The 18,519-nt window shown below is 45.8% G+C and overlaps 1 protein-coding gene across 3 annotated transcripts in view; it reads right to left on the bottom strand.

Annotated features, from left to right (window-relative positions):
* LOC130282870 (galactose-specific lectin nattectin-like) overlaps positions 1 to 18,137 on the bottom strand; it is a 31,727-nt gene extending 13,590 nt beyond the window's left edge. For 2 of the 3 annotated variants that reach the window (XM_056531748.1, XM_056531750.1), the window contains exon 1: positions 18,116 to 18,137. The gene's annotated coding sequence lies outside the window, so the exon portion shown is untranslated. Of the gene's footprint in view, positions 1 to 6,407; positions 6,424 to 18,115 lie in introns of those variants that run through there. The other variant, XM_056531749.1, reaches the window with a different exon arrangement.
* Positions 18,138 to 18,519: the final 382 nt, after the last annotated feature.

Here is an 18,519-nt window from a genome sequence, read left to right as displayed (position 1 = left end):
CTGAAGTTGACGAGCAAAAAAAACAAAACAAAAAAAAAAAAAAAACTAAGGAAAAAGTGACGCAATGCACAAAATGCACAATATCTATTTATCTGTGGGTATATAGATTGCAGTGCTGCTTTAGACAGCAACTTACAAATGACATCTTCTCTAATCAGCGTCGTCCCCTTTTCTTCTCCATTTTGCCTGGTCATTATGACAATTTCTTCCAGCCACAATTCTTCACCGTTAAACCTATTAGGCTAGGCACTTTTTTTTGCATGGGTGACAGAGGGGTGTAGAAGAGTGTACATGGATGGTAGAGGGGTGTAGAGGAGTGTACATGGGTGAAAGAGGGGTATAGGGGCATGTACATAGGTGGCAGCGGGGTGTAGAGGAGTGTACATGGGTGAAAGAGGGGTGTAGAGGAGTGTACATGAGTGACAGAGGGGTGTAGAGGAGTGTACATGGGTGGCAGAAGGGTGTAGAATAGTGTACATGGATGGCAGAGAGGTGTAGAGGAGTGTACATGGGTGGCAGAGGGGTATAGAGAAGTGTACATGGGTGACAGGGGGTGTAGAAGAGTGTACTTGGGTGACAGAGGGGTGACATATGGGTGTAGAAGAGTGTACATGGGTGACAGGGGGGCATAGGGGGTGACAGAGGGGTGTACATGGGTGACAGAGGGGTGTACATGGGTAACAGAGGGGTGTAGAAGAGTGTACATGGGTGGCAGAGGGTTGTAGAGGAGTGTACATGGGTGACAGAGGGGTCGAGAAGAGTGTACATGGGTGACAGGGGGTATAGGCTGTGACAGAAGGGTGTAGAGGAGTGTACATGGGTGACAGATGGATGTAGATGAGTGTACATTGGTGACAGAGGGGTGTAGAGGAGTGTACATGGGTGACAGAGGGGTGTAGAAGAGTGTACATGGGCGACAGAGAGGTGTAGTAAAGTGTACATGGGTGACAGGGGTGTAGAAGAGTGTACATAGGTGACAGAGGGGCGTAGGGGGTGACAGAGTGGTGTACATGGGTGACAGAGTGGTGTACATGGGTAACAAAGGGGTGTAGAAGAGTGTGCATGGGTGGCAGAGGGTTGTAGAGGAGTGTACATGGGTGAAAGAGGGGTGTAGAGGAGTGTACATGGGTGGCAGAGGGGTGTAGAGGAGTGTACATGGGTGACAGATGGGTGTAGAAGAGTGTACATGGGTGATAGAGGGGTGTAGAGGAGTGTACATGGGTGACAGAGGGGTGTAGAAGAGTGTACATGGGTGACAGAGGGGTGTAGAAGAGTGTACATGGGTGACAGGGGGGCTTAGGGGGTGACAGAGGGTTGTAGAGGAGTGTACATGGGTGACAAAGGGATGTAGAGGAGTGTACGTATGTGGCAGACAGGTATAGAGAAGTGTACATGGGTGACAGGCTGTGTAGAAGAGTGTACATGCGTGACAGTGGGGTGACAGATGGGTGTAAAAGAGTGTACATTACAGAGGAGTGTAGAAGAGTACACGGGTGACAGAGGGGTGTAGAGGAGTGTACAACATGGGTGACGGAGGGGTGTAGAGGAGTGTACATGGGTGACAGAGGGGTGTAGAAGAGTGTACATGGGTGACAGGGGGGCGTAGGGGGTGACAGAGGGGTATAGAAGAGTGTACATGGGTTACAGAGGGGTTTAGAAGAGTACACGGGTGACAGAGGGGTGTAGAGGAGTGTACAACATGGGTGACGGAGGGGTGTAGAGGAGTGTACATGGGTGACAGAGGGGTGTAGAAGAGTGTACATGGGTGACAGGGGGGCGTAGGGGGTGACAGAGGGGTATAGAAGAGTGTACATGGGTTACAGAGGGGAGTAGAGGAGTGTACATGGGTGACAGAGGGGTGTAGAGGAGTGTACATGGGTGACGGAGGGGTGTAGAGGAGTGTGCATGGGTGACAGAGGGGTGTATGGGGTGACAGAGGGGTGTAGAGAGTTCTACATGGGTGACAGATGGGTGTAGAAGAGTGTACATGGGTGACAGGGGGGCGTGGGGGGGGGCAGAGGGGTGGACAGGCGTTACAAGGTAATAACAGAGGGGTAGACGGGGTGACAAAGGGACAGAGGGGTGAATAGGGGGTGGACATGGGTGACAAGGATGTGGTCAGAGGGGTAGATAATGGAGAGTGAACATGGGTGACAGGGGAATGGACAGGGGTGACAGAGAGGTGGATAGGGGGGTGGCCAAGGTGGACATGGATGACAGGAGGGTGACAAGGGGGTAGAAGAGGGGTGGACAGGAGTGACAGAGAGGGGTGGACTGGGGTGACAAAGGGACAGAGGGGTGAATAGGAGGGGTAGACATGGGTGACAGGGGGTAGAATGGGGAGAGGTCAGAGGGGTGGACAGGGGGGTGAACATTGGTGGCAGAGGGGTGGATAGGGGAGTGGCCAAGGTGGACATGGATGACAAGGGGGGGGGTGGACATGGGAGACGGGGAGGGGGAGTGAACAGCGGTGACAGGGGGGTGGACAAAGATGACAAGGGGGATAAATGAGGGGTGGCAAAGGGACAGAGGGGTGAATAGGGGGGAGTGGACATGGGTGACAGGGGTTAGACTGGGGGGTGGACAGGGGAGTGAACATGGGTGACAGGGTGGTGGACATGGGAGACAGGGGGGGTGAACAGGAGTGACAGGGGTCAGAGGGGTGAATAGGGAGTAGACATGGGTGACAGAGGGGGGGTCAGAGGGTTGCGGGGGGAGGGGGGAACGTGGGTGACAGGGCAATGGAAAGGGGTGGCAGAGTGGTGGCCAAGGTAGACATGGATGATAGGGGACTTAAAAGGGGGGGGGGAACAGGGGTGACAGGGGGGTGAACAAGGATGACAAAGGGGTTAAAAGGGGTGACAAGGGGGACAGAGGGGTGAATAGGGGGTGAATATGGGAGACAGGTGGGTGAACAGGGGTCAGAGGGGTGGACATGGGAGATGGGGGGGTGAAAAGGGGTAACAAGTAGGTGAACAAGGATGACAAGGGGGGTAAAACAGAGGGGTGGAAAGGGTACAGTTCCTTAAGCAGGCCGGCACGGGAATCCAGCGCAGCTTTCAGTTCCACAGTATCTTCCCCTCTTCGGTGTAGCACCATTTTCGTCTCACTGCGCTACAGGGGAGGGGGACCCTGGGGGACGCTGAGGGATGCTGAGAGACGCTGTGTGCACAGGGCGCACTGAGGCTTCCCTTCCCCTGAGGCGCTGTGAGTCACAGGCACGCAGGCCGGGGCTGGAAATGTAAAAAATAAATAAATTCACCAAAAAATCCCGTGGGATCCCGGGCAGTGCCGAACGGCTGGGAATCACTGCTCTAGGTACTAGAGTTTTCCCGCTATAAATGTATAATTTCGCTCTTATATTGTAATCACTTACAAATCTTTACATCATTACATTGACACACATTGGTGTGGTGTATTATAATTTTTTATGTTTTTTTCAACTGATCTTTTTATTCTAAGTATGAAATAAAATTTTAAATAGTAATCTCTTCTGGGGTTAAAAATAATTTAAAGTAAAAATGTTGAAAAAGAAATTCTAAAGTGATTTAGTATAAATATTTAAATACAAACATTACATCAAAATAAAAAAAGGAAAACTACCAATATTGGGCATCCACATGTCTTTGGTAACCTAAAAAGAATTATTTCACAGTTTATATAATGTGAATTTTTTTTTGAAATTATTCAGTGATTATTGTGTACTGCCAAACTGCCTAAAAGATAATACAATTTCTTATGCATCATATAGCCCTGTCAATAAAAAGTATAAAGAAGTTATGGCTACTCAAACACAGTGAGGTAAAAAGCTGAATTGTTTTGCTAATCATTAAGACCTTTTCAGGGCATCTTATTAAATAAATAAAATCCTACATAATTGTTGCTGTCAGTTGTATATTTCTAGTGCTGTATTGGCTGTAACAAGCTTAAAAGGGGTTGGATACCTTCGAATGGAAACAGACAACTTAGTCAATAGAAATGGACCTAAAATTTCAAAATATTTTACTATCACTAATGGTAAGCTTTCTCCTTTAAAGGGGTACTCCCATGTCTTTTTTTTTGCCTATGTAAAGTGTATATTATGTGTATGTAGGGGTTATTTTAAATTAAAAACATTGTATATTTTGCTATTTTTTACTTACTGTTAGTTGTGGGCGGAAGTCTTGTAGTTTTGGCTCTGAACTGTGAGTCTCAAACATGCGTTCTGTCAGGATTCGGCAGGCTGGAGGTGGATCCTCTGTGTCAGAGAGGGATTGGCGTGGACGGAACCGGTGGACCGGTTCTAAGTTGCTACTGGTATTCACCAGAGCCCGCCACAAAGCGGTATGGTCTTGCAGCGGCGGTAGCAACCAGGTCGTATCCACCGGTAACGGCTCAACCTCTCTGACTGCTGAGATAGGCGCGGTACAAGGGATTAGGCAAGAGCAAGGTCGGACGTAGCAGAAGGTCAGGGCAGGCGGCAAGGATCGTAGTCAGGGGCAACGGCAAGAGGTCTGGAACACTGGCTTGGGACATACAAAGAACGCTTTCACTGGCACAATGGCAACAAGACAAGGAAGGGAAGGGGAAGTGAGGTTATATAGGGAAGTGCACAGGTGAATACACTAATTAGAACCAGGCGCCAATCAGCGGCGCACTGGCCCTTTAAATCGCAGAGAGCCGGTGCGCGCGCCCTAGGGAGCGCGGCCGCGCGCACCGGGACAGTACAGACGGGGAACGAGTCTGGTAAGCCGGCTGGGATGCGAACCGCGAGCGGGCGCGTCCCGCATCGCGGATCGCATCCCGGCTAGGGACATTATCGTAGCGCTCCCGGTCAGCGGGTCTGACCGGGGCGCTGTGAACAGGAGAACACTGCGAGCGCTCCGGGGAGGAGCGGGGACCCGGAGCGCTCGGTGTAACACGTTCCTTCCCGTTCGTCAGCCATGTCTTGCTCGTGATGTCACGATTTCCCAGGTGGCTCTGACATGTTCCGGCCTCGGTTGGACGTTCCTGTTGCCACCCCTCTGTTAATTATTCTAATTTTATTCAGTTTGTCTCCTCCAGTTTTTTTTTGCTCCTCTCGATCTTCCAAATACCCGGCTTGTTATGCGCTTGCGCAGTATTATGCCGCTGGGTACGTTTGGGACTTCCTCTGATGTAGTTCCGCTGTGTAAATTAGCGTCCCTAGCAACACTCTCTGCAAACAATGCGCATGCGCCTTTCTTAAACTATGCTGGCTTGCGCTGACATTTCCCCTGATGTTCATTGATTAGTGTATGTAGTTAGGCGAGTGTGTTGGTGGGTTTGGAATTTTTAGTTTTTTTCACATCTGATTGGACATGTGGTGAGTTTTGGTTATTGTTTCCAACAACCAGGAATCTATTTAAAAGACTATGCAGTGGTCACATGATATAATCACATGACCACAACAAAGACACATGACCAGTCATCAGACAAAAATGAACCAATGAGGTAAAGGGGCTTAACAACAAGGAGAAAGAGACAAACAATTGGTGGAATAAGTAAATTAGGAGGGCGAAACAAGGGCGGATTCTACAAGAAACTGGTACAGGAAAAAAAAAATGCCCAGTAAATGACGACTGCAGCCGCAAAGACATGATGGGAAACGTAGTTTTAGGAAAACACGGAACAGGAAGAAGGTAAGAAAAAGAAGCACACTGGACACAAAGACAACAGATGAAAAGAGGCACATACAAATCGCGACAAAGGTAAACAAAGTACAAAATGACCAAACAACACCAAATTTACCACAAAAAAAAAAAATTATAGTAAAGGAGTACCCCTTTAAACCTTAAGTAAATATGATATTTCCATACCCTGGCCTGTAAGAACCTCTATCAAATTCTAAGTGCTTCTGGTTCTTAGACTTACTTTAAAAAAAAAAAAAAATATTCTTCTATGGAAGGTGCTTAGTGGGCGCATGGGCAACTGTTTAAGATATGTGGCAAATTACCCCTTAAGAGTTTGTTGTGTAAAATCATGAAGAAACTTAAGTAAGTTCTGTATCTGTTTCTGTATCTCAGTTTCTACCAGATAAATAAAAATTACCACAGGACCAACAGAGATTAGAAGTGTTAAATAACAGACTACAATCTTGTACAACAGTTCACATTGCTAAAACAGATGTAACTTGATAAGAAAACCAACTCAAACTAAAATATTATATACATCACATTATTTTTTTTCATTCTAATTACTAAGTATAAGTGTAAAGCATGTTGGAAAATCTTCATGTATAAGTACCATTAAAAAAAAAAATATAAAATATTCATAGTAGTCAAAAGACTTGCAGCACTCACCGGGTAGGTCGTGCATAGTGTTTATTGTGCTTACACGGTGCCCTTTCTGCATCTTAGACCATGTGAGTGCAATAATTGCTATGCACATAGGGGGAGATTTATCAAAACCTGTGCAGAGGAAGAGTGGTGCAGTTGCCCATAGCAACCAATCAGATTGCTTCTTTCATTTTCCACAGGCCTCATATGCTGTCCTCATATACTGACCTCCTATCCCGTCTTCCTATCTCGACCTCACATCCCGTCCTCATATCACATCCTCATATCCCGACTTTATATCCCATCCTCATATCTCGACCTCCTATCGCATTCTCATATTCCGTCCTCATATCTCATCCTCATATCCAATCCTCATATCCCATCCTCATATCCGGACCTCCTATCTCGACCTCATTTCCCATCCTCCTATCTCAACCTCATATCCCGTCCTCATATCCTGACCTCATATCCCGTCCTCATATCTCGTCCTCATTTCCCATCCTCACATCCCATCTTCATATCCCGACCTCATATACCGTCCTTATATCCCATCCTCATATGCCCTCCTCATATTCCTACCTCATATCCCGTCCTTATGTCCCATCTTCATATCCTGTCCTCAGGTGGGACTGATTTATGATGAAGATATTGTAAGCTGAAGATAGAAGGGGATGTGGCTTTGTGGGACTGGGCATGATTTGCAAGCCAGACCAAGGCACAAAAAGGGTACATTATAAAAGGGGTGGGGCTTAAATGTGGGCGTGTCTTTGTGAGATGGGGTGTGGTTTGCAAGCCGGACTGACACATTCACCAGGAGATGCAGAGCGGAGCTTGTGGAGTAAGGTACTGGAAGTGCCATATTCTTGCACAAAAACCCATCTTTTATATAAGGGTTTAGGTAAGGGTTAATTTAACTATCATATCTTTTTATTTGACTTATCAGTAATATGTGACCAGGTATTATTGAAATATCTCCAGTTGTACAGAAGTTATCCCATAACCCGTCCTCATACCACGACCTCCTATCCCGACCTCCTATCCCGTCCTCCTATCCAGTCCTCCTATCCCATCCTCCTATCCCATCCTCCTGTCTCGATCTCCTATCTCGACCTCTTATCTCGACCTCCTATCCTGACCTCCTATCCCGTTCTCCTATCTTGACCGCCTATCTCGACCTCCTATCCCGACCTCCTATCCCATCCTCCTATCCAGTCCTCCTATCCCATCCTCCTATCCCGTCCTCCTATGCCGCCCTTCTATCCCATCCTCCTATCCCGTCCTCCTATCCCATCCTCCTATCTCGACCTCCTATCTCGACCTCCTATCCCGACCTCCTATCCCGACCTCCTATCCCGTTCTCCTATCTTGACCTCCTATCTCGACCACCTGTCCCGACCTCCTATTCCTCCCATCCCGTCCTCCTATCCCGTCGTCCTATCCCGTCCTCCTATCCTGACCTCCTATCTCGACCTCCTATTTCGACCTCCTATCTCCACCTCCTATCTCCACCTCCTATCCTGTCCACCTATCCCGTCCTCCTATCCCGACCTTCTAACTCGACCTCCTATCTCGACCTCCTATCCCGACCTCCTATTCTTCCCATCCCGTCGTCCTATCCCGTCCTCCTATCCCGACCTCCTATCTTCACCTCCTATCTCCACCTCCTATCTCCACCTCCTATCCCGTCCTCCTATCCCGTCCTCCTATCATGTCCTCCTAACTCGACCTCCTATCTCGACCTCCTATCCCGACCTCCTATCTCGACCTCATATCCCGTCTTCATGTCCCAAACTGTAATATGTGTACCAGGTATTGAAATATCTCCAGCCGTACTGACGTTATGTGAGAACAAACATTTCCCATTGATTTGCATGGGACTTTAAACAAAAACCCCGACCCTCACAAATGGGGGTAGTTAAGGGTTAAATTGCCTATCCTATATTTTAAGTGGACATATAAGTAACATGTGACCAAGTATTATCGAAATATCTCCAGCCGTTTGGAAGCTATGCAGTAACATATATTTCCCATAGACTTGTATGGGACTTTAAACAAAAACCCTGCCCCTGGCAAATGGGGGTGAGTAAGGTTTAAATCACCTTCCTATGTTTGTTGTTGACATATAAGTAACATGTGTGCCAAGTTTCATGTTAATATGTTTAGCCGTTTAGACGTGATGCTGGAACATACACACATACATACATACACACACACATTGAGTTTTATATATATAGATAGACTAGCTGAGTACCCGGCGTTGCCCGGTTTTTCCTTCCTCATCCTTGTTGGGGAGGAAAATAAACAAAGGAGGAAGCTTTTGACTTCATATCCTGTCCTCATATATTGTTGTCATATCCCTACCCCATATCCCGTCCTCATATCCTGCCCTCATATCCCGTCCTCATATCCCGACCTCCTATCCCGACCTCTTATCCCTTCCTCCTATCCCGACCTCTTATCCCGACCTCCTATCCTGACCTCCTATCCCATCCTCCTATCTCAACCTCCTATCTCGACCTCCTATCCCGTCCTCCTATCTCGACCTCCTATACCAACCTCCTACCCTGTTCTCCTATCCCATCATCCTATCTCATCCTTCTATCTCGTCCTCCTATCCCATCCTCCTATCTTGACCTCCTATACCGACCTCCTATCCCGTCCTCCTACCTCGTCCTCCTATCTCGACCTCGTATCCCGACCTCCTATCCCGACTTCCTATCCCGACATCATATCTCGACCTCCTATCTCAACCTCCTATCTCGATCTCCTATCCCGACCTCCTATTCCGACCTCCTATCCCGTCCTCCTATCCATATGATTCAGATAAACAATATGTCTACTTTATGTTGGCATCATAAAGTTGACATGTTTTTACTTTTGGACGACATCAGAGAGCTTCAAAGTATAGAAGCAATTTTCCAATTTTTCTCAAAATTTTCAAAATCGGAATTTGTCAGGGACCAGTTCAGGTTTGAAGTGGATTTATAGGGCCTTCATATTAGAAATACCCCCCAAATGACCCCATTATAAAAACTGCACCCCTCAAAGTATTCAAAATGACATTCAGAAAGATTGTTAACCCTTTAGGTGTTTCACAGGAATAGCAGCAAAGTGAAGGAGAAAATTCAAAATCTTCATTTTTTACACTCGCATGTTCTTGTAGACCCAGTTTTTGAATTATTACAAGGGGTAATAGGAGAAAAAGCCCCCCAAAATTTGTAACCCAATTTCTCTGGAGTAAGGAAATACCTCATATGTGTATGTCAAGTGTTCGGCGGGAACTGCAGTAGAGGGCTCAGAAGGGAAGGAGCAACAAAGGGATTTTGGAGAGTGAATTTTTCTGAAATGGTTTTTGGGGGGCATGTCACATTTAGGAAGCCCCTAGGTGCCAGAACAGCAAAAAAAAAAAAAAAAAAAACACATGGCATACTATTTTGGAAACTACACCCCTCAAGGAACATAACAAGGGGCCTTAACACTCCACAGGTGTGCCTTAACACTCCACAGGTGTTTGATGACTTTTCATTAAAGTCGGATGTGTAAATGAAAAAAAATGTTTTCACTAAAGTGCTTTCCCCCCCCCCCCCAAATTTACCATTTTTACAAAGGGTAATAGGAGAAAATGCCCCCATAATTTGTAATCCCATCTCTTCTGAGTATGGAAATACCCCATGTGAGGGCGTAAAATACTCTGCGGTCGAACTACAATGCTCAGAAGAGAAGGAGTCACATTTGGCTTTTGGAAAGCAAATTTTGCTGAAATGGTTTTTGGGGGGCATGTCACATTTAGGAAGCCCCTATGGTGCCAGAACAGCACAAAAAACCCACATGGCATACTATTTTGGAAACTACACCCCTCAAGGAATGTAACAAGGGGTACAGTGAGCCTTAACACCCCACAGGTGATTGACGAACTTTCGTTGAAGTGGGACGTGAAAATGAAAAATTTGATTTTTAACACTAAAATGCTGGTGTTACCCTAAACTTTTCATTTTCACAAGGAGTAATAGGAGAAAATGCCCCACAAAATTTGTAATCCCATTTCTCTCGAGTAAGGAAATACCTCATATGTGGATGTAAAGTGATCTGCAGGTGCACTAGCGGGCTCAGAAGGGAAAGAGCGACTTTTGCTGAAATGGTTTTTGGGAGCATGTCGCATTTAGGAAGCCCTCATGATGCCAGAACAGTAAAAAAAAAAAAATAAATACATGCATACTATTTTGGAAACTACACCCCTCACAGAATTTAATAAGGGGTACAGTGAGCATTTACACCCCACTGGCATTTGACAGATCTTTGAAAAAATTACATTTTTAATTTTTATGGACGACTGTTAAAAAAATCTGTCAGACACCTGTGGGGCGTAAATACTCACTGCAACCCTTGTTACATTCTGTGAGGGGTGTAGTTTCCAAAATGGGGTCACATGTGGAGGGGGTCCACTGTTCTGGCACCATGGGGGCTTTGTAAACACACATAGCCTTCAATTCCAGCCTAATTCTCTCTCAAAATGCCCAATGGCGCCCCTTCTCTTCTGAGCATTGTAGTTCGCCCGCAGAGCACTTTACATCCACATATGGGGTATTTATATAGTCAGAAGAAATGGGGTTACAAATTTTGTTTGTTTTTTTCCTATTACTCCATGTGAAAATGAAAAATTTGGGGTAACACCAGCATTTCAGGGAAATTTTTTTATTTTATTTTCATGTCCAACTTTAACGAAAATTTGTCAAAGACCTGTGGGTTGTTAAGGCTCACTAAACCCCTTGTTATGTTCCGTGAGGGGTGTAATTTCCAAAATGGGGTCACATGTGGGTGTTTTTTTTTGCGTTCAGGTCAGAACCACTGTAACGATCAGCCACCCCTGTGCAAATCACCACTCCTGAGCCTTGTTGTGCGCCCGCAGAGCATTTTAAGTACACATATGGGGTATTTCCGTACTCAGAAGAAATTGGGTTAAAAATTTTGTTTTGTTTTTTCTCCTTTTAGCTTTTGTGAAAATGAAAAGTATGGGACAATACCAGCATGTTAGTGTAAAAATTTTTTTTTTCCACTAACATGCTGGTGTAGCCCCTAACTTTACCTTTTCATAAGGGATAAAAGGAGAAAAATCCCCCCAAAATTTGTAACGCAATTTCTCCCGTGTACGGAAATACCCCATATGTGGCCCTAAACTGTTGCCTTGAAATACGACAGGGCTCTGAAGTGAGAGAGCGCCATGTGCATTTGAGGCCTAAATAAGGAATTTGCAATAGGGGCGGACCCGGTTACAAGGATGAGGCTTGTCTTCACCAAAACCCTACAGCAGTGTTTCCCAAACAGGGTGCCTCCAGCTGTTGCAAGACTCCCAGCCTGCCAGGACAGTCTATGGCTGTCTGGCAATACTGGGAGTTGTGGTTTTGCAACAGCTGGAGGCCCCATTTAGGAAACACTGCCGTATGAGAAGTTTTTCATTTTTATTGGGGGACACACACACACACGTGTAAGGGGGTGTATATGTAGTGTTTAACTTTTTATTATTTGTTAGTGTAGTGTAGTGTAGTGTTTTTAGGGTACATTCACACAGGCGGGGGTTCACAGTAAGCTTTCCCCTGGGAGTTTGAGCTGCGGCGGAAAATTTTCCGCAGCTCAAACTTGTAGATGGAAACCCACTGTAAACCCGCCCGTGTGAATGTACCCTGTACATTCACATGGGAGGGGAGGGGGGGGGGGGGCGCCCCAAACCTTTAGCTGTGGCAAAATGACAACTCCCAGAATGCACTGACAGACCGTACATGCTGGGAGTTGTAGTTTTACAACAGCTGTAGGCACACTGGTGGGGAACCACTGAGTTAGGAAACAGACTCTAGCTCAGTGATTCCAACCCGCATGCCTCCAGCTGTTGCAAAACTACAACTCCCAGCATGTACGGTCTGTGAGTGCATTCTGGGAGTTGTAGTTTTACCACAGCTTGAAGCACAAGGGTTGGAATCACAGCCCACAGTGTGCCTACAGCTGTTATAAAACTACAATTCCCAGCATGGCGAGACAGGCTTGCTGGGCTTGTAGTTCTGCAATATCTGGCCCTTCAGATGTTGCAGAACTACAACTCCTAGCATGCTTGGACAGTCTGGGCATGCTACGAGTTGTAGTTATCAACCCAAACAAAAGAAAGGGGATGTGCTGAAATACCTATGCTAGGTAATTAAGGTCCTGTGGTATACACACTAACTATAAAACCGAAAAGAAAATAACCCACTTAAAGATGGACCATTTGTAAAAAAGAATAAATTTTATTTATGGAAAGTTCCAATAATACATAAAACAAACACAGCGTGGACAAACATACGTGGGAACTAGGGAGCAGGGGGAGACCAGAAATAAAGAAATAATCCTGGTGCACTGGCCTATGGCATGTAAAAACAGGTAAGTCACAAGGTAAATATATAGATGTGTAAACATGAGATATGTACAAAGGCAGGAAGCGCCTCAACGAAAAGGGTAAATATTTATACAGGTCTCATATCAAGAGTACCAACATATAAAAATTGAACTGAAATGCCATAGGAAGTGAAAAACATGCTAACCGGACTAAAGAAGGAACCACATGCAATGATGGTACGCAACAGTACGCAACTCCTGGATAAAGCCCCGTTGGGTGAAACGCGTCGGAGGTTTGGTGGGTAGCTGGGGAGTGGGGGGGGTTTACTGTTGCGTACCATCATTGCATGTGGTTCCTTCTTTAGTCCGGTTAGCATGTTTTTCACTTCCTATGGCATTTCAGTTCAATTTTTATATGTTGGTACTCTTGATATGAGACCTGTATAAATATTTACCCTTTTCGTTGAGGCGCTTCCTGCCTTTGTACATATCTCATGTTTACACATCTATATATTTACCTTGTGACTTACCTGTTTTTACATGCCATAGGCCAGTGCACCAGGATTATTTCTTTATTTCTGGTCTCCCCCTGCTCCCTAGTTCCCACGTATGTTTGTCCACGCTGTGTTTGTTTTATGTATTATTGGAACTTTCCATAAATAAAATTTATTCTTTTTTTACAAATGGTCCATCTTTAAGTGAGTTGTAGTTATGCAACAACTGGGGAAGTACAATTTGGAGACCGCTAAGTAGTGGTCTCCAAACTGTAGCCCTCCAGATGTTGCAAAACTACAACTCCAAGCATGCCCAGCCTGTCCATGCATGCTGGGAGTTGTAGTTCTACAACATCTGAATGTCCAGATATTGCAGAACTACACGCCCAGCATCCCTGACTGTCTGGGCATGCTGGGAATTGTAGTTTTGCAACATCTGGAGGGCTACAGTTTGGAGACCACTGTATAGTGGGCTCCAAACTGTGCCACTTCAGATGTTGCAAAACTACAACTCCCAGCATGCCCAGCCAGTCAGTGCATGCTGAAAGATGTAGTTTTGCAACATCTGGAGGACCACAGTTTAGAAACCACTACACAGTGGTCTCCAAACTGTGACCCTCCAGATGTTGCAAAACTACAGCTCCCAGCATGCCCAGACAGCCTTTGGCTGTCTGGGCATGCTGCGAGTTTTAGTTTTGCAGCTTTTAGAAGGCCACAGAGAAGATCACTTACCGCGATCTTCGCTGCAGCCTTCTCCACTCCACACTTTCCGGCCGCCGCTCCTCCTGCTGCCGCCCCTGCTCCAGGATGCCGCCTCCGTCGGTCTGGTAAGCTGGGCCATGCTCCCCACCTTGCCGCCCGTGTTCCCCCCCTCTGACCCGACTTCGATCAGTAGGCTGAGTGGGGGAAATGAACTTTAACCCCCCCGCCCCAACTGCCATTTGTTGTCAGCCTAATCGACCAATGGCAGGGGAAAAGGAGGGGGTGGCAACACTGCCACCTTGCTCCTGTCCTTCAGGATGGTCAGAGCTGTCTCTGACAGCTCCGATCATTCTTATTTTCTGGGCGATCCGATTGGTGACCCGATTGGCCTGGATTGTGGCAAATCGACGGTCTGAATTGACCTGCGATTTTCTGTGATCGCCGACATGGGGCGGGGTCTCAGGACCCCCCTAGGCATTGCCTAGGCAGTCATCCTGGTTCGATCACCACCCGGCGAGCAGTGGTGATCGGAAATGCGGAGGGCGTGCAGGTATGCCCTCCGTCCTTAAGTACCGGGATGCGAGGGCGTATCCATACGCCCTCCGTCCCCAACAGGTTAAACAAAAACCATGACCCTCATAAATGGGGGTAGTTAAGGGTTAAATTAACTATCCTATATTTTAAGTGGACATATAAGTAACATGTGACCAAGTATTATCGAAATATCTTCAGCCGTTTGGAAGTTACGCTGTAACATATATTTCCCATAGACTTGTATGGGACTTTAAACAAAAACTCCGACCCTGGCAAATGGGGGTGAATAAGGGTTAAATTACCTATCCTATGTTTGTTGTTGACATGTAAGTAACATAAGTGCCAAGTTTTATGTTAATATCTTTAGCCGTTTAGACATGATGCTGGAACATACACAGACACATACACACATACACACATTGTCCCTCATTTACTTAAGTCCGACCGACTCTTTTTCTCGGTTATTGCGCCTAAATTTTAGCTACATTTTAATTTTCTGTGCGACTATTTATGCGACCAAATTTTCGTTGCACAACCGACACTTCAGTAAACACTCAGAGTGGTTTTTTTTTCACTCTGAAATGGGCGTGTTTTATGCAAAAATGGGCGTTTTACCGACAAAAAACAAAAAATACTTGGAGTACTTCCAAAATCACTCGAGAAAAAGTGTGAGTTTGCCTCACACAATAACCGACAGCCAAGAGGCCGAGTGAAATTCCAAAAATGGAGTGATTTCTAACAAGGGACTGTTTACCATTGTGTTTTGTGTGAAAGTACCGTATTTATCGGGGTATACCACGCACCGGCCTATAACACGCACCCTCATTTTACCAAGGATATTTGGGTAAAAAAAGTTTTTTACCCAAATATCCATGGTAAAATGAGGGTGCGTGTGCGCGTGTATACCCCGATGCACCCCCAGGAAAGGCAGGGGGAGAGAGGCCATCGCTGCCAGCTTCTCTCCCCCTGCCTTTCCTGGGGTCTAGAACCCTGCTGCCGGCCCTTCTCTCCCCCTGGCTATCGGCGCCGCTGCCCGTTCTGTCCCCCTGACTATCGGTGCCGGCGCCCCATTGCTGGCGCCGATAGCCAGGGGGAGAGAAGCGGCGCCGACAGCCAGGGGGAGAGAAGGGACAGCGGCACCCATTGCCGGCGCCGCTGCCCCGTTGCCTCCCCCCTATCCCCGGTGGCATAATTACCTGTTGCCGGGGTCGGGTCCGCGCTGCTGCAGGCCTCCGGCGTGCGTCCCCTGCATCGTTGCTATGCGCTGCACGGCGCGGCGCATGACGTCAGTGCGCCGCGCCGTGCATAGCAACGACGCAGGGGACGCACGCCGGAGGCCTGCAGCAGCGCGGCCTCTCTCCCCCTGCCTTTCCTGGGGGTGTATCGGCATATAACACGCACATAGACTTTAGGCTAAAAATTTTAGCCTAAAAAGTGCGTGTTATACGCCGATAAATACGGTAACTTGTTTTATAACCTGAAAACATTTTGTACAGTTAAACACTTTTATGAATAAAATATTGATTGCTTTTGTGATAGTTAATGTTTAGATATTTTTTCCTTTTAAACACATTTGCAATATTAGGTTTAAATACATTTAACACCCAAGCTGATAAACAAGGAGAATTGTTGTAATGTTTGAAAAATTATAACACATGAATACTTTTGATTCATGAAAACATTTTTAAACAAACAAGTCTAAACCATTTTGACTCACACAACTAATTTCTTTTGCTCGGAGTTTGTGCGACACAATTGACTAGTGCGGCGCAAAAAACGTGCGACAGAAAAATAACCGAAATGTGCGACAGAATAGTAAATAAGACTGAAAAAAGAAGATGAGTGACATTGAAATCACTCCAGAATAAACACTCCACTCTTAGTAAATCAGGGCCATTGAGTTTCATATATATATAGATTTTAAGGCAAAATAATGTCTAAAAGAAGGTCTACAAAGAGAGTCTCACATTTGAATAGTAGTTTACCTTGCCGCAGGCCAGGAAAAAAATATATTGTTTATTGAGAGACAGAGGTTTTAGTTGAACAAATTATATATATACATTTTTTTTTACCTTTCACTTTTTTTATTTATTTTATTTTGTTATCATCACTTTGTTGGATAATTTTTTAAACTTGGGCACATGAAATTGTTAGATTTTGGTTGCTAACAATCTTATTGTTTCTCGCATGTTTACTAGAGATGAGTGAACTTACAGTAAATTCGATTCGTCACGAACTTCTCGGCTCGGCAGTTAATGACTTTACCTGCATAAATGAGTTCAGCTTTCAGGTGCTCCGGTGGGCTGGAAAAGGTGGATACAGTCCTAGGAGATTCTTTCCTAGGAATGTATCCAACTTTTCCAGCCCACCGGAGCACCTGAAGGCTGAACTAATTTACGCAGGATAAGCCATCAACTGCCGAGCCGAGAAGTTCGTGACGAATCGAATTTACTGTAAGTTCGCTCATCTCTAATGTTTACCATTCTTTTTTGTACCTTAAAAATATATCTGATTGTTTTCCATGGACAACTGCTTTACTTTAACTTTTTATGTCTTTAAACGTTCTTATCTCTACCTTCTTCTCTCTCTCTCTCTCTCTCTCTCTCTCTCTCACTCTCCCTCTCTCTCTCTCTCTCTCTCTCTCTCTCTCTCTCTCCTCTCCCTCTCCCTCTCCCTCTCCCTCTCCCTCTCCCTCTCCCTCTCCCTCTCCCTCTCCCTCTCCCTCTCCCTCTCCCTCTCCCTCTCCCTCTCCCTCTCCCTCTCCCTCTCCCTCTCCCTCTCCCTCTCCCTCTCTCCCCCTCTCCCTCTCTTTCACTCTGGCTGATGATTTTTTTTTAGTTTTTGCAAACAGACAGGAGTAGAAATCTTTTGTACACCTGGTTGGGAGGTGGTCTAGATTTGTGGGGGGGTTTTTTGCGCCAGTTGCGGCAAAATTTGCTCAAAAATCAAAAACACGCAGATAATAAATTCGTGACCACTGCATCAGTCACTTTAAAAAAATGGTTTAGCAGCACCAAAATGTCAAAATGACGGATTTTAGAACTTGGAAAAAAAAATCCGTCAATTGGCGCAAAAGTAACAAAAATTTGCAAATGTAGACCAAATAAAGCAATAGAACACAATGATAAATAACCCCCATGGTGCCTGTCAGAGAAAGGGCACAATTTAGGTATGCGAGATGAAGAAGAGGAATACAGCTGTCACCACTAGAGATGAGCGAACTTACAGTAAATTCGATTCGTCACGAACTTCTCGGTTCGGCAGTTGATGACTTATCCTGCATAAATGAGTTCAGCTTTCAGGTGCTCCCGTGGGCTGGAAAGGGTGAATACAGTCCTAGGAGACTCTTTCCTAGGACTGTATCCACCTTTTCCAGCCCACCGGAGCATCGGAAAGCTGAACTAATTTATGCAGGATAAGTCATCAACTGCCGAGCCGAGAAGTTCGTGACGAATCGAATTTACTGTAAGTTCGCTCATCTCTAGTCACCACATTTGAAGTGAAAAACAAGTCATCTTTAGTCAAAAGTGATACACGGAACAGCAGGAGGGGAGGGAAGGTAGCAGACATGAGCTCCGGAGAAGCTGACTGAGTGCGACAGGCCATTTTGCAGAACAAATGCTTGATCATGCTCCTCAAGTAAGGCACCCCACTGACTTATATATGCAGTGCTGATGAAGAGGAAAGAATGTGCAACAAAACCTGCTGAATAGGTGTAAGTGAAGAATTATGGGGGAGATTTATCCAAACCTGTGCAGAGGAAGAGTAATGCAGTTGCCCATAGCAACCAATCAGATTGCTTCTTTCATTTTCCACAGGCCTCTTTAGAGGCCTGTGGAAAATGAAAGAAGCAATCTGATTGGTTGCTATGGGCAACTGCACCACTCTTCCTCTGCACAGGTTTGGATAAATCTCCCCCTATGTGTGTTAATGTAAAGGTGTAGGAAAAGAACTTACACGTGACCTGCGTACCGGTTCCCATAACTCTGTCAATCAAAATGTTATATTGGGCGAACTTAGAAGAAATGCTAAGTTGTAACCGTGCAAATATTACAGGACATAGGGGGGTATTTATCAATTTTGCCTGTTGACAGTTTCTTTTTACCCTTTTTTTTTTTTTCACTTTGGTTTTCGTGGACATGCACCAAATTTAT

Source organism: Hyla sarda, chromosome 7, assembly GCF_029499605.1.
Source record: "Hyla sarda isolate aHylSar1 chromosome 7, aHylSar1.hap1, whole genome shotgun sequence".
In the NCBI taxonomy this organism is placed as follows: domain Eukaryota; kingdom Metazoa; phylum Chordata; class Amphibia; order Anura; family Hylidae; genus Hyla; species Hyla sarda.
This window is presented reverse-complemented; position numbering and strand designations above follow the sequence as displayed.